The 27161-nt window shown below is 46.0% G+C and overlaps 1 long non-coding RNA gene across 2 annotated transcripts; it reads left to right on the top strand.

Annotated features, from left to right (window-relative positions):
• LOC147976022 (uncharacterized) lies at positions 1 to 23238 on the top strand. Of its 2 annotated transcripts, none has more exons than XR_015601291.1 (3): positions 1 to 418; positions 1717 to 1788; positions 22968 to 23238. It is a non-coding gene; the product is annotated as an uncharacterized LOC147976022 (long non-coding RNA). The 2 variants fall into 2 exon arrangements; XR_015601290.1 differs by lacking the exon at positions 22968 to 23238 and adding an exon at positions 15475 to 15767.
• Positions 23239 to 27161: the final 3923 nt, after the last annotated feature.

Raw genomic sequence — 27161 nt, 5'->3', positions numbered from 1 at the left:
CCGGGGCTCCTCCTGCGCGTCCCCGCCACACCACCTCGCCGGCGCCGCCCCGAGGGGATAAGGGCGACAGCCGCGCCCCCTCGAGCTCCTACCCGCTCTCTTCCACCCACTCTCCCTCCTGGCTTCCCACTCCTCTCTCTTCCCCCTCCCCCAGATCTGCCGCGCCGTGCTGGCCCAGGCGTAGCCGTCGCCGCAGCCTCACCGTGCGCGTGGCCACCAGTGACCGTCCTCCATCCGCCTGCGTCTAGGAGACCCCCCTCGTCCTCGACCACGATGACCGCGACCACGCCACGGTCCTCAGAGCCCCTCTGCCTCGCCGGATCGCCACCTTCCTCCGCTTCGGTCGTCGCCGTCGCCGTACACTCCGGCCACCCCCTGCTGCTACTAAGTTGCCGCCGGGCCTCCTTGTGCCTTCCCGGTGAGCTCCGGTTCCTTTCCCCTCTCCTCGCGCCTCTCTTCTCCCCCCGTAGTTGCTTCCCCCCATCGTGCACGAGCTCGTCGCCGCGGTGGTGCTCACCGCCGTGGCCACGGCTCGCAGAGCTCGCGACCGACCACCCCGTCGTGCTCAGCACCTCCGCCTGCACCCACTGCACGCACCCGCTACTCCTCCCGCTTCCCCTGGCGCCGTCCTTGATGGGCCAGTGCTTCGGCCGCTGCTGCGAGCTCGTCTCCAGTGAGCTCATCGCCTCCCGCCTACTGTCGACTGTGGCAATGGATCCGCGCAAGCACCAGCCGCCCGTAGAGACGCTCCGCGCGGCAAGCCCTGTCCCGAAGCCCCATCGTCGTCGAGCGCCCGAAGGCCACCGCCGCCCGTGCTCCACGCCGACGCCATTTCCGGCCGCCCCGGGGCCGGCCACCACCACGGTTAGCTGCGGCTCGCCGCTCCCGTTTGAACGGCGTCGGCCGCGTCCGTTTTGGCCCCCTGTAGGCGAAATCCGGCCTCCTGAGCGCCTCCGCCGCCTCTCTGTGTCGCCGACGGCTGAACACCGGCCGCACCGACGTGGCCGACCGAGGGCCACCCCCAGGGCACTGCCCGGTGGGTCCCAGGGGCCCCAACTGACCCGTTGACCCCGGTCAAGTGTGCTGACTTGGCGCTGCAGCCACTGACCAGTGGGCCTGTCCCATTTAGTTAAACTAATTAACTCGGTTTTAGTTAAAACCTAATCTAATCGGTTAATTAGCCACTGGCACGTGCCCCCCACATAATTAACCTAGATTTGTTAGTTTAATGCATTGTTAGACTAACAAAGGCTGACATGTGGGTCCCACTGGACCCAAAGGTCGGGTTTGACCTGGCCAGCGAGTCTGTTGACTGCTGACGTCATCAACACGTTATGCTGACGTCATAGTTCCTTTTCTGTCAATTTAAATAATTTCTCGAAATGCTTCAATCTTTGAAAAATCATAGCAATTAAACCGTAGCTCGGATAAAAATGTTTTCTATATGAAAGTTGCTCAAAAAAATCCAACGAATCCGAATACGCGGTCCATTCACCCGTCGCATGCCCCTAGCATGTTGAACATGGAACCGTACCCTCTCTTTCATCTGTCGGAATTCGTCTAACGCCGGGGATTCATCCTCGGATGTTTATCCCCTCCGTCTGCAACATGTAGTACTATGTTAGGACAACCCTAGCTCTGCCTATCAACTTGTTGTCCTGTTATGCACTTGCTTGCTATGTATTTACTGTTTCTTTCCCCTCTTCTCTCCGGTAGACCCCAAGACCGATGCCTCCCCTGTGATCGACTACCTCGACGACACTTCTCCCTTTACAGCAGAGCTTCCAGGCAAGCAAACCCCCCTTGAGCATTCCGATATCGCCCATTTCTTTTCCCCTCATGCTTGCATTAGAACTGCTATTGCTTTCAATATGATCCTACTCTGATGCATAGCCTGTTGTTGTTGCCTGCTTTCATACCTTACCTGCTTATCCTAAACTGCTTAGTATAGGTTGGTTAGTGATCCATCGGTGACCCCCACCTTGTCCCAGTTGCCTCGCTTTATGTTCGATGACTCGATCGACGTGATCGACGTCTAGGCCCCGACACCGCACATCACCCCCCCTAGTTGAACGACTCTGCAGAGTTACCATCGAGTGCCGAGGGTGGAACCTCATACATCACTCCTGATGAGAACTCTGTAGTGTAGCTAATCGGTAGTGGTCATCGAGGGTGATTTCCTCCTTAACCACTTCCGATACGGCTCTGTCGTGCAACCCCTCAAGTGTGAACCTCGAGGGTGGATCCTCTTATGTTCACCTTGATGATCACAGCGAGTGGAATTCACCGGGGGTGATTCCTCGGGTTTTTCCTTTGGTGTTAGATACACAGTTACTATGGTTACTATGACTTTACACTGAACCATGTTACTAAAGACGGGTCGGCTCTGAGGGGTACCCGCGCGAGCTTAATAGCGAGTGATGTGGAGTCGGGTTGACCTGGAAGGTGCCCGCGAGATACTTACGAGGCATGGCCGGGCATTCTTAGCCCTTGCCGCAATGTACTCGAGACGGGGCGACGGGGTCACATCGATCGTGAGTCTCTGCTCGTTACCACGTGCTCCTAATCCACTACGATTTGGATATTTGATCCGAGGGGCCTTTGGCCTGATAGCACTAATCATCACGTGGGCATAGTATGGGCGTTCTGTGTCGTATACATCAGTCGAAGCTTAATATACGTCAGCAACTGAGCGGCGCGTGCCGGGTTGGACTGCGTAGGCTCCTGCCTTGTTGAAGGAGGTAGCTAGGTCTGCTCACCGGCCGCGTACGCAACGTGCAGGAGTTCCTAGGGAGATAGCCCATGACCCCTGGGGGCATAGGCTTAGTCCGGCATGTTGACCTCTCTATTAAGCCTAGGTCGGGTTGCGGCGTATTGTTTGGCCGAGGCCAGTCATGACCCAGGAAAGTGTGTCTGGCCAGAGTTAATCGAGCGTGGTGGGTAAGTTGGTGCACCCCTGCAGAAAACATGTAACGACCCGACCTCAGACGGTCAAGCCTCTGTGTATCAGTGCCATCACTAGATCAGTATGCTGGCACACACAGTACATCAATGTATATATCAAAGGGCAATCACATGTATAAATAACGTAAAACTGATATATACCTTACAAGTCTCAGCGGAAACAATCAACGGGTGTGGAGTCCCATCAACGCCATCGGCAAGTTGAGTGTAGATCGTAACCCTATGACGTAACTCTTACTCGTCGGAAGAAACATATCTGCAACATGAGACGTTGCAGCCGTGTAGGTCAGTGCATTGAATGTACCGGCAAGATCACTGTAAGAAAAACAGATGATAAACTATACTATATGCAATATGGCTTTGTGGCTCTGTATCTGAGTTTTGATTGCATAAAAGCTGGTTTTATTTTCCCTACATCAAAGGAATTAACCAGAGTCTGTACTACGGAGTTTTCTATCATGACATGGTTCCGCCAACCGATGTCGCATAGCCCAAATCATCATAAGTTGCCCACAATTAAGTTATCAGTCTGGTGTTGAGAGTTCCGAGATAGATCCAAGTCCAGAGGCTCAAATTGTCCGTAACCGGGGACACGGATAATCGATTAGGTTTTAACCCTCTGCAGAGGTTTGTACACTTTACCCGCAAGATTCGATCCCTCTCTTTACATTCTCGCACTTCAGGGTGTTTGAGAACAAGATGACCGAAACATGGTCTTCCGAAGAGCTCCTCTGAACACTGTCCGATGCTCATCCAATCCTACTGTAGTTCTAGATCTGCTAGCACCGTCCCAGCCAGAGTCACAACTAAGGTCAACCAAGCCAGAGCCCATAGTGACTTGCGGTTGCACAGGTAAGCTTCCGAGCATGAAGTATTCTTCTGTCTCTTTGAGTCTGGGTGAAGCTTTCCGCAAGATGTCATGGCGCTTCTCCATGCATCCCGACCAACCACTGGTTTCTGCAGGGTGCCCGTCAACCGTCCTTCACCCAGTAGTGTGTATTGAATTCTTGTCTCGAGTCTCGAAATCTTGAGGAGTCCTGAAGATGCAGTCCTTGCCGGTGCCATCATGAAGTTGTCGCCACTGACGTAGAGTCCTCCTTCTTCACACCACTCTCATGCACTCATACCAAACCCCGTCTACTATAGCGTAGCATTAAAACTATGTAACGTCCCGGGTTTGGTAACAGGGGGATGGGTTTCTACCTCATGCATTCTACTCAACTACAAGATTCAATGACACTACTGGAGAGCTTGTTGAAAGGGTGCTACTACATGCAAATAAACATAGGTATGGAGAACATGGTCAAAGTGAACTTGCCTGGTAAGTTGATGAAGATAACAACGCTCTCGAAAATAATGACTTGTAGAACTATTCGTCACTCCGTTGGAATCTATATAATCAAACGTAGTATTCACATAAGCAATCAATTCTAGCAATCAATACTATCAATCAAAAGAACACTTAACTAAATAAAATAAATAAAGAAAACAATAATGAAATCAAAGAAGACCAAAATAAATATCCAAAGAAAACTTTAAAGAAAACTAGGGAAAACCAACACACTATCAACCAATAACTTTCATAACCACACTAAATTAATCTAAACAATTTCTTAATAGAAAATAAAATCTCTTTCCATTAAAACAACAGAAATAAATTATCTAAAATAATTTCTAGCAACAATAACTACAATACTAGCTATTACATTCACTATATACTAGCTATGCTAAAACTGAAATCCTAAACAGTAGCAAAACTAATAAAAATAATTTCTAAAATCATGTACTGAAGTCTAACATATGTATATTTCAATCAACAAAACTTTGCGAAAAGAATTAATTAAATCTAAACAAAACTTAATAAGTTACAAGCAAAACAAAACTACATAGAAAACAGTACAGTTTTTCGCTAAAACCCTAATTTAAATAAAAACACTATAATCTACTGGATAGGCAAAAGTCCTAGTGACCAGGAGCAAAGAGAATCAACTTAAAATATATTTTCAAACTCAAGTTATGGCCAAAATAGTGTTTGAGGAAAATTCATGCAAATTCAAACTACAACTACTCAAAATTGAAATCCAAGTACACAAACAGTAACTTCAACAAATTTGTGACACAGTGCAAAAAGAATCAATCAATTTGGATCTAAAACATAAAAGTTATAAGCAATATAAAATCAGAACTATTCTGTTTTTTTAAAACAGAAACAAAAATAACAAAAAAATGGGGCATTTACATCTATGCCCCTAACTTGATCCCACTACTCAGATTTGCCCCTAATTTCGAAGGGTGCTCAAATTTACCCCTCTGCCGTTAGTTGCCCTTATAAAAATGTCCTTCTGCGTCGTTACTGTCCGGTCAAAGGGCGTCAAAGGGCTTTGACCGTTTTGAAAAAATAGCAAAAAAATCAAAAAAATCTGAAATTTTGTGGGATCGAGGATACTCATGTGCACAAGGTGCGTGCAAATTTTCATGCTATTTGCACACTCTAGGAGCTCATGGCAAAGGAAAAACAGTAAATATGTATGCCCGTGAATAGTAAATTCAAGAAAATAGCAAGAAAATTAAAAAAAAATATGAAATTTTTTGGCATACAAGATGCTCGGCTGCGCAAGGTCTGTGCAAAATTTTGTTGTGTTTGGACAATGTAGGAGCTTCTGGAGAAAAAAACAAAATATGGCTAGGAAAAAACTTTGAAAAAGTACACTATTTTGTTTTTTTGCTAGAGCTCCTCGCATGCCATTTGATAGCAAAATTTTGCACACGCCTTACACAACCGATCATCTTGGATGCCAAAAAAATTCATATTTTTTAAAATTTTCTTGCTATTTTATTTGAATTTACTATTCATAGGCGTACAGATTTATTTTGTTCTTTTGGCATGAGCTCCTAGTATGTCTAAACATCACAAAAAATTGCACGCACCTTGCGCACCTAACTATCTTCGATCCCACAAAATTTTAGATTTTTTAGATTTTTTTGCTATTTTTTTCGAGACAGTCAAAGCCTTTTGACCGGACGATAACGGCGCAGAAGGGCATTTATATAAGGACACCTAACGACAGAGGGGCAATTTTGAGCATCCTTCGAAATTAGGGGCAAATCTGAGTAGTGGGATCATGTTAGGGGCACAAATGTAAATGGCCCAAAAAAATTAACGGGCGCTACGGGGTGTGCGAGCTGAAACTAAACAGCGCTCGAGCGGAAAATAACCAAAACGCGTACGGGCTAAAAGAGAAAGACCGATCGGCTAAACTGACTATACCTGAACCGATCTAAACCTAATAAAAACCGAAACTAAACCAATCTATAAACAGAAAAACCAAACCGTTTGTTAGATCTAATCTGGCACGTCAATAACAGATCGGACGGTGAAGGGGAAGTGGAGAGCTCACCGCGGGGAAGGTCAACGGCGAGCGGCTTGGACGTCGGCGACGTCGGCGCTCCGATCGTCGGCGGGCTCCGGCGAGGGTACGGGCGGACGCGGCGTTCGACGGCGAGTCCAGCGGTGGTCGAGATGGTCCCGTAGGTGGACGGAGGAGGTCGGCGGCGAGGTCGAGGCGGCGGTTGCGTTCAGGCGTCGTCGGTGGCGGCGCTCCGGTGGGTTTCAGGCTCACGCGAGCGCATAGGGAGGTGCGGACGAGCGAGGGGAGTGCAGAGATGGTCTCGGGAGGCGGCGAGGGGGTCGGAGTAGCTCGGTGGGGAGGCAATGGCGCGGCGGCGGCTTCGGCTCCGGCGAGCAATAGGCGGCGAGGGAGAGAGGTTCGAGCGTCTTTTAGGGGCGAAACGGAGAGGAGAGGGGTATTTATAGAGGGGAGGCCGACTTGGGAGAGGGGGCGAATCAGGGAGAGGATCCCGCGATCTCCGGGATGCGGCGGCGGCGGCGCGATCTTGCTGCGGCGGTTGCATGCGGAGGAGGAAGAAGACCGCGGGTGCGCCGAGCTGGGCTAGTGGGTCGTATGTGAGGGGAGAGGGAGGGGACCTGTTGGGCTTCAGCCGTTTTTTTATACATATATATATAAGCACACACAAGAAAATAAAGGAAAAACAATGAGAATTTTATATAGACATATTATATACCAAAATTTTCAGAATAAAATTTCCTAAAACATGAATATATTTTCAGAGGCAAATAAAATCTACAAAAAATTCAAATAAAGTAAATAGTGGTACTGTTGCATTAAAACCCAACAAAAATCATTTTTAAAATACCAAAATGACTTCCAAATTATTTTCTCCTAATTTTCCATTGAAGGGAATCATTTTACCCTTATTTCCATTTATTTAATTTTAGGAGAAAAATAATTTGGTTAAAAGTCAGATAACTCCTAAATGGTTTTAAATTTGAATTTCAAACCACTTCCAACTCTATTTCTTATAATTTGAAGAAGTCATTTTATCTTCTCTCATGAAAATCATTGAGTTGCATAAAGCTTCTGAATTTGAAATATATCCAAATGGAATTCAAATCTTTTCAAAACCTTTTTTCATTTTAAATGGAAGAAGTCATGTCTTCTTCACTCTAGGGTTTTGTGTTTGAATTCTTGGAGATAAAGATGCAAGGTGAAAGTTTGGGAAAGTCATTTCATTCCCTCTCATTCAACTTTCAAAAAGTTTCAAATTCCACTCAATTTCACACAATCAATCACACAACAATCAAACAAACAATCATAAATATCTATTTAATATAACATTCCAAAATTTAGAATTTTGGGATGTTACAAACCTACCGCACTTAAAATGAATCTCGTCCTCGAGATTCGAAGAGGCTAGAAAGAAAAGGTTAGGGTTTGGGGGTCTTCCAGCAAATATTTTGGTCGGAAGGGTCTAGTGTGCTACCACACTTAAAAGCATGGGTATGGTTCCGACAAAACTCATGTACTCCATCCTTTTGTGCTGCCGGTATCGGTGTTCTCATATACTCCGGAATAGCTCTTTCACGGGTTCTCTTCCGGTCGGGGCATAACCTTTTCCTCAAACACGTGTCCTTTCATCCTGGTGACATTCTTCTGAGACTGTGTCTTCTTAGCTGACTGGTCTGTCGCCAATACTAAATAACTATCGAAATTCTCATGGTGGTCAACAATTTATGGCTTCTCCTGCAGGAAAAATGGCCCGGGTTGAATCTCACCGTATATCCTACGATTGGCAACGGTTGTCTGTAAAGGGTTCCATCATCCTACCATTCTATGGTCTTATGGCTTGATGTGTCGACACTCTTCTAAGGTTTTCATGGCTCTCTGATTCTCCATCAACATATGATAGTTCATGATAGAAGTCTCCGCTATGGGGGCCAATCCATCCCGTACTTGAACCATTACTACATATGCAGACATCGAATCACGTATTCTAACACTTGGGCATACTCACAAGCATTGCATAATTTCTCTTGTCGACGAACTGAGTTCGAATAAATCCATTGTTTCTGCAAGCTGAACGAGACATCTAACGTTTCTTCACAACCCTCGGGTTTTCGTATCCTCCTAAAAATGTTGGCTGATTAACTCAGAGTTTTCTTATAAAATATCTTCCTTTAGCAAGAGTGTGCTTGCTTATTATTAACTCCTGGGCCTGTGGGTTATGGTCCACTTCAACTCTTGTACAATTTTAACTCATATATTCGAGGATTATCATTCCATATTCCAACATTACGTCTCCTTTAAATCCAATAGTACTTCTTCCCTCATACCCTTGTGGTGACGATCATACAAAACTCCAACTTATTTGGTCCAGCTCCCTTCTATGGACCGTCATGAATAACACATTTCTTTCTTCATTGATCATGTGTCTTTACGGAGTACTACCACAAAAACTGCACTAGTTTATCCATAAATCATATTATTTTCATATCAAATATTTTATTACATCCTTAACCATTTTTCGTAAATCCAAATTCCAAAAAGTACTTTATTACAAATGCTGCCACCCACATGGTTTGGTATGGTCAGGCATTACGTCCAACTTTATTAATCTTTTCTCCTTGGGGATTCTTCAGTCCCACTGGAATTGTGCGACATGCGCCTTGAAATTCAATCTTCTGTTTCATCGTGGTGGCCTTGAGCTTCATCTCCATCATCTCTGCATGCACTTCTCTTAGGTATTCCTGAGTATAACGGAGTCTTGCTTCAAGTATATCTCCGATCTGGCGTATGGCTTCCATGGCTGCTTCACGAACAGCGTCAAAGAAAGTTGCTTGTGGTACACGTGAGATGAAAAAGTACGGCCCCATCGTCTTTGGGCAAACTCCTTTCATACGGTGGAGGTGTACCTCCACATACCAAAGTTCCACTCCCTTTTTCATGAAGGGGTAGCCTTTGTAGACTGCATCTCCTTCAAGGTGAATATGCTTCATCATGTCCTTCAGGATCTTCAGGTAATCACGATCACTTGTCAGGGTCATGATCGTTTCTGGGACCTTAAGGAAAGACTCATAAAGGGTCGTCATCTGCAGTTGTAAAACAAAAATGGTGCTCAGAATAAGGTACATATCTCCTTGGGTACACATTCATATCATCCAAACAAAACTTCAAACTCAATTTCCAACATCCAGTTTATGCATCACAACTCATTTTCTTCCATGTTCACTCAAAATATTAATTTCCAAGATAAGGCATAACAACTCCTTAAAGCCTTTCAGCATATGACATATCAACTTTACTGAGTCATGAATTATTACAATCTCGGAGTAATCTATTACATAACTCAACCCCGTGTTCTCATGAAAAGTGTTTTCCTTACTACCCTTATTACTGATATCAACATCTCCACTACTCAACTCCAGATTTCTCATGATTTGAACAATCCCTAGCAAAATGTCCTGCTTCCTTGCAACGAAAACAAATAACTTCCGGCATGCCTCGAGGCTTCTTGGTGATGGTGCCTGCTCCTTGAGTTCCTTGCTTCCTTTCGAGACAATCATTGGCATAATGTCCGACGTCCTTACATTCAAAACAGGTAATATGACTCTTGTCCCTCTTTGCAGAAATTGGGTTGTTCTGAGGGTGTCTTTGTTTTCTCTTCCTGGTTTTCTTCGTTCTGATCAAACGTTCTATTCCCTGTGGATCAAACTCCAGTGCTTCTGTCGGGAAGTATCCCAGATACTCTTTTCTTTCCTTGGTGCAATACTGTGAAAAATGCCCTTCTTCTCCACATGAATAACAGGCACTGGAGTAAAATCTGTTGAGGCTTTCTCCATCAGGGTCTTCAACACTTTCCTTAATCACAGGTTCTTTCATAACTTCTCGGAGGGCTTCTTTCATTCCTTCTTCCTGCTTCTGAATAGTTTGTTGCACCGTGGGGTAAATGTGACACTGAGATGGGTAGTGGGTGTTTCCTTCACACAAGAAACAAGTCACCTGACTAGTTGGGCATTCCTCAGCTGGGTGTTTCTCCTCACAATGAGGGCATCTATCCTTGTGTTCCTCCTGGGTGTGTCCTATTTCTCCGCAAACCTTGCAGGCACAAGGTTTATTTCTTGGGGTATCATGGTGCTTCCGGATAAGACGGGATCTTGTCAGAGTCCTCTTGAATTCTTCCCAAGTCCTTGCTCCATTCCATCCCTGTATAGCTTGATGCATCTGCCACCATGTTGCAGCACTTCAAAGTACTGAAGAGCGTACAATACTTCATTCTTCCTTGAAACCAAATTGCTCCCGAAGTGATTCTCATGTTCTGAATCCATAGCTCTGCCTCCAGCTGGGTTTTCGGTCCAGAGAATACCAATCCAACTTCATTCATCATCTACTGGGTCCAAGGGTTTTTAGGGTGAGATAAGAGAGAGGTGGGGAGGGATACACACAGTACAAACAATAGTTTTGAAGAAACGAGTTTTATTTTGTGGCTGTCGAAAAAACATCAAACAAATGATAGCTCACAAATTGTCGCATCTAACGGAAGTGTATAACAGGGGTTTGGTCCTCTAACGGTCAAATAATTCTTCTGATTCTTCAAGTCGTCGGAGTCTTCAACTGGTGTAGCATCAAATCTTCTAATGCATGGTCAAATCATGTTTACTCTGAAATGGTCATTGGTTGTCCAATATCTTGACCTTCTTGGAGCGGCTTCAGTTGATCCTTCGTGTGGTCAAAAGGGAAAAGGGGTATATTCTAACTATTTGAGGTAAGATAGGATATTTTATAAAATCAGTAAAGATGCGAAGTAATGGATTCTTTTGAAAATAAAGTTTTAGAGATTTTCTGTCCTAGGAGCTTTCCGATTTCTAGGGTCACGTCCTACAGTCAACATGTGCTCTGATACCATATCTGTAACGACTCAACCTCAGACGGTCAAGCCTCTGTGTATCAGTGCCATCCCTGGATCAGTATGCTGGCACACACAGTACATCAATGTATATATCAAAGGGCAATCACATGTATAAATAACGTAAAACTGATATATACCTTACAAGTCTCAGCGGAAACAATCAACGGGTGTGGAGTCCCATCAACGCCATCGGCAAGTTGAGTGTAGATCGTAACCCTATGACGTAACTCTTACTCGTCGGAAGAAACATATCTGCAACATGAGACGTTGCAGCCGTGTAGGTCAGTGCATTGAATGTACCGGCAAGATCACTGTAAGAAAAACAGATGATAAACTATACTATATGCAATATGGCTTTGTGGCTCTGTATCTGAGTTTTGATTGCATAAAAGCTGGTTTTATTTTCCCTACATCAAAGGAATTAACCAGAGTCTGTACTACGGAGTTTTCTATCATGACATGGTTCCGCCAACCGATGTCGCATAGCCCAAATCATCATAAGTTGCCCACAATTAAGTTATCAGTCAGGTGTTGAGAGTTCCGAGATAGATCCAAGTCCAGAGGCTCAAATTGTCCGTAACCGGGGACACGAATAATCGATTAGGTTTTAACCCTCTGGAGAGGTTTGTACACTTTACCCGCAAGATTCGATCCCTCTCTTTACATTCTCGCACTTCAGGGTGTTTGAGAACAAGATGACCGAAACATGGTCTTCCGAAGAGCTCCTCTGAACACTGTCCGGTGCTCATCCAATCCTACCGTAGTTCTAGATCTGCTAGCACCGTCCCAGCCAGAGTCACAACTAAGGTCAACCAAGCCAGAGCCCATAGTGACTTGCGATTGCACAGGTAAGCTTCCGGGCATGAAGTATTCTTCCGTCTCTTTGAGTCTGGGTGAAGCTTTCCGCAAGATGTCATGGCGCTTCTCCATGCATCCTGGCCAACCACTGGTTTCTGCAGGGTGCCCGTCAACCATCCTTCACCCACTAGTGTGTATTGAATTCTTGTCTCGAGTCTCAAAATCTTGAGGAGTCCTGAAGATGCGGTCCTTGCCGGTGCCATCATGAAGTTGTCGCCATTGACGTAGAGTCCTCCTTCTTCACACCACTCTCATGCACTCATACCAAACCCCGTCTACTATAGCATAGCATTAAAACTATGTAACGTCCCGGGTTTGGTAACAGGGGGCTGGGTTTCTACCTCATGCATTCTACTCAACTACAAGATTCAATAACACTACTGGAGAGCTTGTTGAAAGGGTGCTACTACATGCAAATAAACATAGGTATGGAGAACATGGTCAAAGTGAACTTGCCTGGTAAGTTGATGAAGATAACAACACTCTCGAAAATAATGACTTGTAGAACTATTCGTCACTCCATTGGAATCTATATAATCAAACGTAGTATTCACATAAGCAATCAATTCTAGCAATCAATACTATCAATCAAAAGAACACTCAACTAAATAAAATAAATAAAGAAAACAATAATGAAATCAAAGAAGACCAAAATAAATATCCAAAGAAAACTTTAAAGAAAACTAGGGAAAACCAACACACTATCAACCAATAACTTTCATAACCACACTAAATTAATCTAAACAATTTCTTAACAGAAAATAAAGTCTCTTTCCATTAAAACAACAGAAATAAATTATCTAAAATAATTTCTAGCAACAATAACTACAATACTAGCTATTACATTCACTATATACTAGCTATGCTAAAACTGAAATCCTAAACAGTAGCAAAACTAATAAAAATAATTTCTAAAATCATGTACTGAAGTCTAACATATGTATATTTCAATCAACAAAACTTTGCGAAAAGAATTAATTAAATCTAAACAAAACTTACTAAGTTACAAGCAAAACAAAACTACATAGAAAATAGTACAGTTTTTTGCTAAAACCATAATTTAAATAAAAAACACTATAATCTACTGGATAGGCAAAAGTCCTAGTGACCAGGAGCAAAAAGAATCAACTTAAAATATACTTTCAAACTCAAGTTATGGCCAAAATAGTGTTTGAGGAAAATTCATGCAAATTCAAACTACAACTACTCAAAATTGAAATCCAAGTACACAAACAGAAACTTCAACAAATTTGTGACACGGTGCAAAAAGAATCAATCAATTTGGATCTAAAACATAAAAGTTATAAGCAATATAAAATGAGAACTATTCTGTTTTTTTAAAACAGAAACGAAAATAACAAAAAAAAAACTAACGGGCGCTACGGGGTGTGCGAGCTGAAACTAAACATCGCTCGGGCGGAAAATAATCGAAACGCGTACGGGCTAAAAGAGAAAGACCGATCGGCTAAACCGACTATACCTGAACCGATCTAAACCGAATAAAAACCGGAACTAAACCGATCTATAAATAGAAAAACCCAACCGTTCGTTAGATCTAATCTGGCGCGTCAATAACAGATCGGACGGTGAAGGGGAAGTGGAGAGCTCACCGCGGGGAAGGTCGACGGCGAGCGGCTCGGACGTCGTCGTCGGCGGCGCTCCGATCGTCGGCGGGCTCCGGCGAGGGTACGGGCGGACGCGGCGTTCGACGGCGAGTCCAGCGGTGGTCGAGATGGTGCCGTAGGTGGACGGAGGAGGTCGGCGGCGAGGTCGAGGCGGCGGTTGCGTTTCGGCGTCGTCGGTGGCGGCGCTCCGGTGGGTTTCGGGCTTGCGCGAGCGCACGGGGAGGTGCGGACGAGCGAGGGGAGTGCAGAGATGGTCTCGGGAGGCGGCGAGGGGGTCGGAGTAGCTCGGTGGGGCGGCAATGGTGCGGCGGCGGCTTCGGCTCCGGCGAGCAATAGGCGGCGAGGGAGAGGTTCGGGCGTCTTTTAGGGGCGGAACGGAGAGGAGAGGGGTATTTATAGAGGGGAGGCCGACTTGGGAGAGGGGGCGAATCAGGGAGAGGATCCCGCGATCTCCGGGATGCGGCGGCGGCGCGATCTTGCTGCGGCGGTTGCGTGCAGAGGAGGAAGAAGGCCGCGGGTGCGCCGAGCTGGGCCAGTGGGCCGTATGTGAGGGGAGAGGGAGGGGACCTGTTGGGCTTCGGCCGTTTATATACGCACACACGAAAAAATAAAGGAAAAACAATAAGAATTTTATATAGACATATTATATACCAAAATTTTCAGAATAAAATTTCCTAAAACATGAACAAATTTTCAGAGGCAAATAAAATCTACGAAAAATTCAAATAAAGCAAATAGTGGTACTGTTGCATTAAAACCCAACAAAAATCATTTTTAAAATACCAAAATGACTTCCAAATTATTTTCTCCTAATTTTCCATTGAAGGGAATCATTTTACCCTTATTTTCATAAATTTAATTTTAGGAGAAAAATAATTTCGCTAAAAGTCAAATAACTCCTAAATGGTTTTGAATTTGATTTTCAAACCACTTCCAACTGTATTTCTTATACTTTGAAGAAGTCATTTTATCTTCTCTCATGAAAATCATTGAGTGCATAAAGCTTCTGAATTTGAAATATGTCCAAATGGAATTCAAATCTTTTCAAAACCCTTTTTTCATTTCAAATGGAAGAAGTCATGTCTTCTTCAGTCTAGGGTTTTGTGTTTGAATTCTTGGAGATAAAGATGCAATGTGAAAGTTTGGGAAAGTCATTTCATTCCCTCTCATTCAACTTTCAAAAAGTTTCAAATTCCACTCAATTTCACTCAATCAATCACACAACAATCAAACAAACAATCATAGATATCTATTTAATATAACATTCCAAAATTTAGAATTTTGGGATGTTACAAAACATCTACCGATAGCCTGTCCTACGGTAACGGACACTTGGAGTTGTATCCCGATCGATACAACTAGAACTGGATAATGGATATGAGAAATGGATATGAGAAATGGGTTGTGATGAGAAATGGATAGTATGGCTCTGGGATTGCTTTCTCGCAGGGAGTCGAGAAAGGATCTCTGGCCGAGGTTGATAACACTACTGCTACTTTATATTATGTTGATCTGTACTCTTCTATATGCTACAAGATGCTTGAAGATGCTAGTCTTCGATAGGCTAGGCTTTCCCCTTCTCTTCTGGCATTTTGCAGTTTAGTCCACAGATACAGCCCATTTCCTTTGATACAGATGCATACTTAGTTTAGATCTGATGTAAGTCATGCGAGTACTTTGGATGAGTACTCACGGTTGCTTTGCTACCTGTTTTTCTCCCATACCCGTTTGTTGCAACCAAATGACGGATCCCAGGAGCCAGACGAGACCACTGATGACTACTGCAACCCCGAGGGTGCCTACTACTACGTGACGGTCGCTGACGACTAGGAGTAGTTAGGAGGTTCCCAGGCAGGAGGCCTTGCCTTTTCGATCAGTGTTGTTTTTGTGCTAGCCTTCTTAAGGAAAACTTGTTTAACTCATGTCTGTACTCAGATAGTGTTGCTTCCGCTGACTCTTGTGTATTCGAGCTTATGTATTCGAGCCCTCGAGGCCCCTGGCTTGTAATATAAAGCTTGTATTATTTTAATTTGTGTCTGGAGTTGTGTTGTGATATCTTCCCGTGAGTCCTTGATCTTGATCGTACACATTTGCGTGTATGATTAGTGTACGATTGAATCGAGGGTGTCACAAGTTGGTATCAGAGCCGACTGCCTGTAGGATCCCCCCTTTCCAACTCCTTGGCCGCAGTTGAGTCTAGAAACCGAAAACCGTTTTACTAACTTGGATGTGTGTCTTACAGGCCCACGTCGCCAATTGAGTGGTATTAGGATCTTTTATTCCTCGTCTATACTATGGGACTCTAATCTCTCTTCTATTCGGGTTAAATGGTTTTACTAACTCGAACATTAGGATCTCGTGATCACATCTGCCCGGAGAGCCCCTTATTTCAGATGATCGCCTGCTGCATCAGAAGATTCCGAAGATACTCTACGATATTCTCTCGAGACTTTGTGCTTGTTGCCTTTGCAATTCCCTACCACTGCAATATCCTTATGGATAACTACACACACTTGCCAATCTTACATTCTAACCCATTGATCTTGTTATTACAAGATGCCCTGAACTGCTCTCCTTTTTCTGAGAATCCTTTGACCTTACTGCCTTGTAGTTCCTTGTCATCTGAATACCCCTAAGGATAACTTGGTGCACCTATCGAGTATCCGCTCATCCTCAGTTGATTCATGTACTTCACAAAAGTCTTCTAATACCATCCATTCTTGTGAAAATCCTCAACAGCCTATTGTTCTTGAATTTCTTGCTTGCTTGCATTATGGTTAATACCATAAGTCTAGTAATCTTATTGTCAGCCTTGGTCATTATCATTTTGAGTCCGTTGATACAATATGTTGCGAATGCTCGCAATCCTCAATCAGATCCTAGAATTCATCCTTCCAGCTCAGACGTCATTCTAACATGTGCTGGATCTCGACCAATCTAATCGCCATCAATTGTACCCCTAAGGCTATTCTACCTATCCATCCCTAATCAAAGCATTGCTTCTGATCCCTTGTCTTGGAATTCATAATTCCTTTGCAATTGAGCTTTGAGTTAGTCAGTTGTTTCTATAATCTAATCTCCTTGCATTCTTTCTTCCTCTGGTTGAATACTGATGCTCACATCAAATCCCTTGTGGACCACCAGACCCCTTTTCGGATTTTATCCGACAACATCCTTCTTATTCAATAAGCTTGTGATCCTTTCCTCGGATACACAATGCTTTTGGTAAATTGTATCCTCTGCTTTCTCAAACATGCTCTACTCCCGAGTTTGTGTTATTTACTCTTGAAATTTATGACATATGCTCCTAAGATGCCTCGATGGGTTGAAATTGTGCCTTCCCTAATCTGCGTGAACTCAAAAGTTATGCGGGTTATACTCTACTGGCTTTTCGTCAGATAAAATTTCAATACTACAGCTTCATCAAGAGCGAGAAGTAAAATGAAAGGTTATGCATTGTAGAAGTGGGAGTCGACCCTGAACCTTGTGTTCATGCCCACGGACACGGTGTGGGACTTATCATGAAAGCTTCTTGCAAGGATATTTAATCATTTGAATATTCTCCCGGTATCGTAAATTGGATCCCTTGCAGTTATGGTCTCAACCATATTTCCTCCTTGATCTCATTCACTGGGTAAGTTAAAATTACCTATCCTCTGCAAATCATTTCCCCCGTCCAACCTCTACTCTGATTTGCCTTCTGGCATTGCACCTAGTACTTGATACTGCGAAGCTTTATGCCCCATCACATCATTCCTAGCCTGATCGGCTATATTTTTTATCTTGTCAACTTCTTAACTGTGCTACCTGATCCTTATGCCCGGAGCAACTTCCGATGATGAGCTAAGCTTACGGCGATCTTCCTCATCTTATCATTTCACCTCGAACAACAAGCTTGACTTTGAGCTTGTGTCGAATCCGTGGTTCTCATAGCCTTTCACTTCATCCTTCCTTTTCTGCTCGATGGCATCTTCTTAGAGTCTCTAGACAAAATTTGTCTTAATCACCGTCAACACTTTGGCTTCTTCAGAGATGCCAACTGAATTCATGGCTAGAAATACCACCCTTGCCTCTCGATGACTTGTGTCAGCATCAACAACATTCTTGTCTCCCCCCAACACAAACTTGATCATATTAATTTTGGGAATACATCCTTTTTGGCATGTCGATGGGTTGTGGCTGAGCCCATCGACCACATCCTCATCTTTTCCCTGCTAAAATAGTGTGACTTATTTTCTAAGTTGTTTCCGATGGATCCTTGGTGTATCCAAAGTCTGACCTTTGCTTGAAACCATGTCAACGCTATCTCGAAGCATGTCTGTGGTAATACGATCTCCAATAAGAACATTTGAAGCACGATACTAAATTTTCTTTATCAATTATCTAAACACCATTGTATGGGTAATGTCATGAATTTTCTTCCCCCTTACCTAATTGGTTTTATACTTCTATCCTGTCATGGATATCATGCTCTGCTTGTCCTTGGGAAGGATATACCCCTGAATTATGTGTTTAAACACATTTTCCTTTCCATTGTTCTGTTTAATCTGACAATTACATTTTCCTTTCCATTGGTTTGTTTAAACCTTATTGTGATCTAAATTATATAAGCAGTAATATTTCCCTGCTTATGTAAACACCTCGTTGTATCACTCTGTCAGTAAGACCCTGTTACTATTGTTGATGACATTCCGATAGCCACCGATGGACGAGAACTTTGCCTAATGGCCCGCCTCGTTCAACGAGTAGGAAAATGGTTCTCTTCATCCCTCGCCCTTGGTACCGACGTTGTTGCCGACATAACTGACAGGCTACCCTCTGAGATGCCTTGCTATCATGACCGTGCAAAATGCTAGCACCCTTTCTACTTTTAACCCACATGGTGGGCCCATAACCCACAGTCCCACAGGATCGGAACTTGACTCTCCTGTATATCTTTGATTCCAAAATATTCTTGCAACTGGCTTCGTATCATGTCACGACCACCTTTCGAGAGATGATCTATGTCCGATGCTCTGAACCCCTTTCTCACACTCTGTTCAGGTATCAATTTGTCCATTCGCATGAAACTTCCTACTGTACCTTCATACTTTGCTCTCGATGTTTATTAAGTTTCAGCTCGAGAGATACTTCTGCCTCATTCCCTGAATTGTTCACTAGATAATTAACCCTATAAGGGTCAGTTCTCCGAAGTTACTCTTTACTTCCCCAATTAAATCTCGGGACGACATTTTTTGTAGTGGAGGAGATTTGTAACACCCCTAGTGTCAAGCTACAGTAATCCCCTACTAATGAGCCAAGTCATCACTGTTACTGTTGCTAATCTCACTTTGATTCAAAACCAATTCAAATTCAATTTTAAAATAAAGTCAAATAAATTATTTCTCCAAACAGTAAAACAAAAATGTTCGCTGGGTTGCAAATATTCACTAACTAAATGTCATGAGTGATTTAACATCATTTGAGATAGCTACTTTCCCCTGGGAATTAAAGCAGTTCCAAATCAGCATTTTTAAATGCTTTTCCATTTGTGAAAAATCCAAATCAATTCAAACTCCTCCCAAACTTTTTGTGGCAGGTGCCAAATATTGTAATGTGTTTATTTGGCCAAGTCCCACATTTTACAGAACCACTTTTGGAAGCTCAATATTGCAAAGCATTTTCTATAAAAAGAAATGAGCTTTAGAAATAAAACAAAAAGAAAAAGGAAAAGCAGAGGGGAGAGAAAGCCCCTGCCTCCCTGGGCCTTGGCCCATCCAGACCAGCCGGCCCATCCTAGGCGGCCCACCTCCCCTGGTCGCTCTCTTCCTCCCCTGTTCAGCCAACCGGGGCTCCTCCCGCGCGTCCCCGCCACACCACCTCGCAAGTGCCGCCCCGAGGGGATAAGGGCGACAGCCGCGCCTCCTCGAGCTCCTCCCCGCTCTCTTCCACCCAGTCGCCCTCTTGTCTTCCCACTCCTCTCTCTTCCCCCTCCCCCAGATCTAGCGCGCCGCGTCGGCCCAGGCGTAGCCATCGCCGCGGCCTCATCGTGCGCGTGGCCACCAGCGGCCGTCCTCCGTCCACCTGCGTACAGGAGACCCCCTCATCCTCGACCACGACGACCGCGACCACGCCACGGACCTCGGAGCCCCTCTGCCTCGCCAGATTGCCACCTTCCTCCGCTTCGGTCGTTGTCGTCGCCGTACACTCCGGCCACCCCGTGCTGCTACTAAGTTGTCGCCGGGCCTCCTTGTGCCTTCCCAGTGAGCTCCGGTTCCTTTCCCCTCTCCTCGCGCCTCTCTTCTCCCCCTGTAGTTGCTTCCCTCCGTTGTGCACGAGCTTGTCGCCACGGTGGTGCTCGCCGCCGTGGCCACGGTGGTGCTCGCCGCCGTGGCCACGGCTCGCAGAGCTCGCGGCCGACCATGCTCAGCACCTCCGCCTGCACCCACTGCACGCACCCGCTACTCCTCCCACTTCCCCTGGCGCCGTCCTCGATGGGCCAGTGCTTCGGCCGCCGCCGCGAGCTCGTCTCTAGTGAGCTCGTCGCCTTCCGCCTACTGTCGACTGCGGCAATGGATCCGCGCGAGCACCAGCCGCCCGTAGAGCCGCTCCGCGCGGCAAGCCGTGTCCCGAAACCCCATCGTCGTCGAGCGCCCAAAGGCCACCACCGCCCGTGCTCCACGCCGACGCCGTTTTTGGCCGGCCCAGGGCCGGCCACCACCACGGTTAGCTGCGGCTCGCCGCTCCCGTTCGAACGGCGTCGATCGCGTCCGTTTTGGCCCCCTGTAGGCGAAATCCAGCCTCCCGAGCGCCTCCGCCGCCTCTCTGTGTCGCTGACGGCTGAACGCTGGCCGCGCCGACGTGGCCGACTGGAGGCCACCCCAGGGCCACTGCTCGGTGGGTCCCAGGGGCCCCAACTGACCCATTGACCCCGGTCAACTGTGCTGACTTGGCGCTGCAGCCACTAACCAGTGGGCCCGTCCCGTTTAGTTAAGTTAGTTAACTCGGTTTTAGTTAAAACCTAATCTAATCGGCTAATTAGCCACTGACACGCGGGCCCCCTACATAATTAACCTAGATTTGTTAGTTTAATGCACTGTTAGACTAACTGAGGCTGACATGTGGGTCCCACTGGACCCATAGGTCAGGTTTGACCTGGTCAGCGAGTCTGTTGACTGCTGACGTCATCAACACGTCATGCTGATGTCATATTTCCTTTTCTGTCAATTTAAATAATTTATGGAAATGCTTTAATCTTTGAAAAATCATAGCAATTAAACCGTAGCTCGGATGAAAATGTTTTCTATATGAAAGTTGCTCCGAAAAATCGAACGAATCCGAATACGCGGTACATTCACCTGTCACATGCCCCTAGCATGCTGAATATGGAATCGTCCCCTCTCTTTCATATGTCGGAATTCGTCTAACACCGGGGATTCATCCTCGGATGTTTATCCCCTCCGTCTGCAACGTGTAGTACTACGTTAGGACAACCCTAGCTCTGCCTATCGACTTGTTGTCCTGTTATGCACTTGCTTGCTATGTATTTACTGTTTCTTTCCCCTCTTCTCTCCGGTAGACCCCGAGACCGATGCCGCCCCTATGATCGACTACGTCGACGACTCTTTTCCCTTTACAGCAGATCTTCCAGGCAAGCAAACCCCCCTTGAGCATTTCGATATCGCCCATTTCTTTCCCCTCATGCTTGCATTAGAACTGCTACTGCTTTCTGTATGATCCTACTCTGATGCATAGCCTGTTGTTGTTACCTGCTTTCATACCTTACCTGTTTATCCTAAACTGCTTAGTATAGGTTGGTTAGTGATCCATCAGTGACCCCCACCTTGTCCCAGTTGCCTCGCTTTACGTTCGATGACTCGATCAACATGATCGACGTCCAGGCCCCGACACCGCACATCACCCCCCTAGTTGAACGACTCTGCAGAGTTACCATCGAGTGCCGAGGGTGGAACCTCATACATCACTCCTGATGAGAACTCTGTAGTGTAGCTAATCGGTCGTGGTCATCGAGGGTGATTTCCTCCTTAACCACTTCCGATACGGCTCTGTCGTGCAACCCCTCAAGTGTGAACCTCGAGGGTGGATCCTCTTACGTTCACCTTGATGATCACATCGAGTGGAATTCACCAGGGGTGATTCCTCGGGTTTTTCCTTTGGTGTTAGACACACATTTACTATGGTTACTATGACTTTACACTGAACCATGTTACTAAAGACGGGTCGTCCCTGAGGGGTACCCGCGCGAGCTTAATAGAAAGTGATGTGGAGTCGGGTTGACCTGGAAGGTGCCCGCGAGATACTTACGAGGCATGGCCGGGCATTCTTAGCCCTTGCCGCAATGTACTCGAGACGGGGCGACGAGGTCACATCAATCGTGAGTCTCTGCTCGTTACCGCGTGCTTCTAATCCACTAAGATTTGGATATTTGATCCGAGGGGCCTTTGGCCTGATAGCACTAACCATCACGTGGGCATAGTATGGGCGTTCTGCGTCATATACATCAGCCGGAGCTTAATAGACGTTAGCGACTGAGCGGCGCGCGCCGGGTTGGACTGTGTAGGCTCCTGCCTTGTTGAAGGAGGTAGCTAGGTCTGCTCACCGGCCGCGTACGCAACGTGCAGGAGTTCCCGAGGAGATGGCCCATGACCCCTGGGGGCATAGGCTTAGTCCGGCGTGTTGACCTCTCTATTAAGCCTAGGTTGGGTTGCGGCGTATTGTTTGGCTGAGGCCGGGCATGACCCAGGAAAGTGTGTCCGGCCGGAGTTATTCGAGCATGGTGGGTAAGTTGGTGCACCCCTGCAGGGAAGAAAACATCTATCGATAGTCTGTCCTATGGTAACGGACACTTGGAGTTGTATCCCGATCGATACAACTAGAACTGGATAATGGATATGAGAAATGGATATGAGAAATGGATTGTGATGAGAAATGGATAGTATGGCTCTGGGATTGCTTTCTCGCAGGGAGTCGAGAAAGGATCTCTGGTCGAGGTTGATAACACTACTACTACTTTATATTATGTTGATCTATACTCTTCCATATGCTGCAAGATGCTTGAAGATGTTAGTCTTCGATAGGCTAGGCTATCCCCTTCTCTTCTGGCATTCTGCAGTTTAGTCCACAGATACAACCCATTTCCTTTGATACAGATGCATACTTAGTTTAGATCTGATGTAAGTCTTGCGAGTACTTTGGATGAGTACTCACGGTTGCTTTGCTACCTCTTTTTCTCCCATACCCGTTTGTTGCAACCAGATGGCGGATCCCAGGAGCCAGACGACACCACTGATGACTACTGCTACCCCGAGGGTGCCTACTACTACGTGACGGTCGCTGACGACTAGGAGTAGTTAGGAGGCTCCCAGGCAGGAGGCCTTGCCTTTTCAATCGATGTTGTTTTTGTGCTAGCCTTCTTAAGGCAAACTTGTTTAACTCATGTCTATACTCAGATAGTGTTGCTTCCGCTGACTCTTGTGTATTCGAGCTTATGTATTCAAGCCCTCGAGGCCCCTGGCTTGTATTATTTTAATTTGTGTCTAGAGTTGTGTTGTGATATCTTCCCGCAAGTCCCTGATCTTGATCGTACACATTTGCGTGTATGATTAGTGTACGATTGAATCGAGGGCATCACAGGTAGCCACCTCTCTGTCGGTAGTCCGGTCCTGAAGCTCCCTCGACAAAACCGCCCGGAGGGCCTAGAAATGGACTCTCAGCAGAACCATCACTCTGCCAAGCATAACCACGACCACCTCCCGTAGATGACAATCCACGGTGTTGACCATCCCCATGAGCATCATAGCCATCGTCCCCCAACTGTCCCCGGGGCGGATCATTAGACTCTCCAGCCACCACGTTCTGCCTCGTCTGCGTTGGGCCCGAGCGCTTTTGCGTCGGCCTCGCGACGTAGTGAGGTGGTGGCGCGGCACGAGGCTGTACGCCGGCAAAAGTGGCCTGGACAACCGGCCGTGGGCCATTGGCCTGGACAACCGGCCGAGGGCCATTGGCCGAAGCATGCACCGGCGGCCTTGGCAGAGCAGCTCCACGCCCCACAGCCGCAGAAGTCGGAGGCCTCGGCGGAGCAGCGCCGCGCCCCAAAGCCGTAGGCGCCAAAGCCGGCGGCGGTGGCCGAAGTTCGAGGTCGCAGCCCCGGCGGCGCGCCACGCCCTGCCGGCAGCACCGGCCGCTGCCCTAGCTGACCGCCACCACGTTCATCCGGCGCCGCCCCGGCCCCCACATGATTCTTCGGATCGGCGGAAGGAGCGCTCCCCCGCCCAGCCATGGAAAGAGGAGGAATGCGAGTGGCATGGCCAGGTACGCACCGAGGAAAGCCATGCACCACCGTACGCTTGGCAACCCTAGGCGGCGGCAGAGAAGATCGATCGCGATGATCGTCGTCCCTGCATGGCCCGATATGCACAGCAGGAGCATCCAGGCTTTCCTGGGCCACATACCCATTGATAGCCGGTCCACTAAGCCCCTCCTCAGCTCCCCCATGTTGGGCCACATACCCACGCACAGGCTCACAGCCGGCTCGCTCATCGACAGCCCCCTCTCGGCCCAATATGAAATTCAAACGAGCAGCCCTAGCCGCCCGGATCTCAGTCGTCGTGCTGATCTCCGGCGCCGGCGGCGCTGCCTCCGATCTCCCCTTCCTCTTCTTTTTCTTACGGACAACCCGAGTCCAGGCATCTTGCGGGAAAAAATCTGACAAAGTCAGGGGTTGGATGCATACCTTAGGTAGAGGCCCTTTCCAAGGCCGGATCGCAGTCGCCGCCGTCCTCCGGTGAATGATCCGGCGAACAACCTCCACCCTATCCTCTGTACGCAGCCCGATCCGCGCCGGATCATCGCCCAACACAATGTCTTCGACCAACGTGGCCACCTCTTCTTCCGAGTACCCAGGGCTGAAAGCGTCGCAGATCACGTCGGATGGCGTCGGTGAGTAGTCGGCCGGCGATCTGTCAGCGGGATCCCCGTCGTCGTCCGAGCCCGCGAGAACCCAGAAACGCCCCCTACACGCATCATAGAAGGTCCTGCAGGCACCGGTGGCCGGCTCGCGGCGTTCGCCGCGGGCGCTTCCCGAGTCACCTCAGTCCCCATCATTTTTGAGTCCCCATCATTTTATGTACAACCTATGACCTGGAATAAGCTTCCAGCAAGCAACAAAGGAAATCGAGGAGAAAATCCTCGGAGCCAGTAAACGTAAGTCAACTCAACATTGACAATCGTCTGATGGATAGTATACACCCAGTGGAAGGGAAACCTTCACAATCTAGCTTCAGTTTGCACACACTAGTTGGACAATCGAAACACTTAGACTCACGTGTATTGAGAAATCACATTGAGTCATCAAGGGTGCATGGAATTTTCACCAACTATATCGATTCTAGAGAATCTTTCGACCGTAAGTCTATAATTTTCGACATTTATTTTTCTATTACAATTACAAAAACCATTCTGAATGATCATTATACAAGGACAATCGTGAGCTCCGACTGCCTCAATGGAAGGATGCAATACAGGCGAAAATTGCCTCGCTTAACAAAAGAAAGATATTCACTGAAAGAATACCGACACCTCCCAATATTTTTCCTATGGGGTTCAAATGGGGTTTTCTCCAGAAATGGAATGAGAACAATGAGGTGGTGAGATATAAAGCAAGGCCTGTGGAACAGGGGTTCACGTAGAGACCCGACATTGATTTCAACGAGACATGTTCTCATGTAATGAGTGGAATCACTTTTTATACCTTATATCTTTGGCAGTGCAAAATCGTCTATCTATGCAGTTGATGGAGGTTGTGACCACGTATATTTATGGGTCACTAGATTAGGACATATACATATGAAGGTTCCTGATGGACTTACGTTATGAATGCAAGCGCAAAATACAACATGTATTATGTAAACTGGATAAGTCATTATATGACTTAAAGTAGTCGGGATGGGTGTGGTACAACCGACTCGGCGAGTTCCTTCTTCGGAAAGGTTACTCCAAAAATGATGATTGCCCACGTGTCTTATCAAAAAGTCCTTTACATGATTTTGCATCATTTCAGTACACGTCAATGACCTCAACATCATTGGCAACACACAAGACGTTGATGAAGTACACAATCACCTAAAGATGGAATTTGAGATGAAGGATTTGGACAAAGACAAATTTTGCTCAGGTCTTCAACTTGAGCACCTTTCCTCAGGAATCATGGCACACCAAGTTACCTATGTCTAGAAAATATTTGAGAAATTCAGTATGAAAAAATCATATCCATCTAAAACTTCCATGGTGGTTCATTTTTTAGACGTAGAGAAAGATATGTTCGGGCCAAGGGATGATGGAGAAGAAATGTTGGGACCCGAGGTTCCATATTCGAGTGTCATTGGAGCACTCATGTATCTTGCAAATTGCACAAGACCCGACCTTGCATTTGCAGTAAATCTAATTGCTAGACACAACGTAGCTCCCACCAACCAGCATTGGTCACGCGTGAAAAAAAATCATACCTCCAAGGCACATATGATCATGGCCTATTTTCCAGTTCTAGATAAATTAAGACTCTAATATGATTGGATACACAGATGTTCGCTATTAATTTGATCCCCATAATGGGTGATCATAGACCGGCTTTGTGTTCCTACATGGTGGGGCTACCATAGCATGGGAATTTTTCGAAACAAGTGGAAACATCTACCAATCATTTTGAAACAATTTCATTATATGAGGCATCACGTGAATGTGTGTGGCTTCAAAGAATTATAGACCACATACAACAGTCATGTGAAGAATCACTTGCAATTATGTATGAAGATAATGTGTCTTGTGTTGCATAGATGCAAACAAGTTACATCAAGAGCAATATCACTAAGAATAATGCTCCTAAGTTGTTTTCCCCCATGAACTCTAGAAAAGCGGGGAAATAAGAAACTTGCAAGTTAAATTATGCGAAAATTTTGCTGATTTATTTACCAAGTCTCTACCAACTTCTATATTCTAGAAATATGTTCATGAAATTGGTATGCGACGATTTCGGGACTTGCAAGAATTAGAGCGAGTATCTTCCTGAACTATGTCTGTTCAAAGCATCATGTTACACTCTTTCTCTTTGTGAGTTTATGTTTCAGATCCTCATCAAGGATAAGAATTGAAGAACTTTTGAAGGAGAATCCTTTCGAGGTGATGGTACTACAATGGACAATCTTTCAAGATGATGGTACTACTTGGAAAGTCGTGTGAACATGGACAAGCATATATTAGGGTTAGTGTTGTGATTAATTAGCACACACTCCTTAATCAGATGGAAATCTCCCCTTGCGCAATCATCGTTCGGTTGCCATCTGCAACTGACACATCTTTCTATTCTTTCTCAGTCTTCGGCAACCAACGTCTCTCTGGATCGTCGTGTTTGTTCCATCCACAACGATGAAACTTTTATTGATTAGTTTCCTGTTT

This window comes from Triticum urartu, chromosome 4A (genome assembly GCF_056163025.1).
Source record: "Triticum urartu cultivar PI428250 chromosome 4A, HENAU_Tu73, whole genome shotgun sequence".
NCBI classification, from domain to species: Eukaryota; Viridiplantae; Streptophyta; class Magnoliopsida; order Poales; family Poaceae; genus Triticum; species Triticum urartu.
The sequence above is the reverse complement of the archived record's forward strand: the minus strand, read 5'-3'. Positions and strand labels throughout refer to the sequence as shown.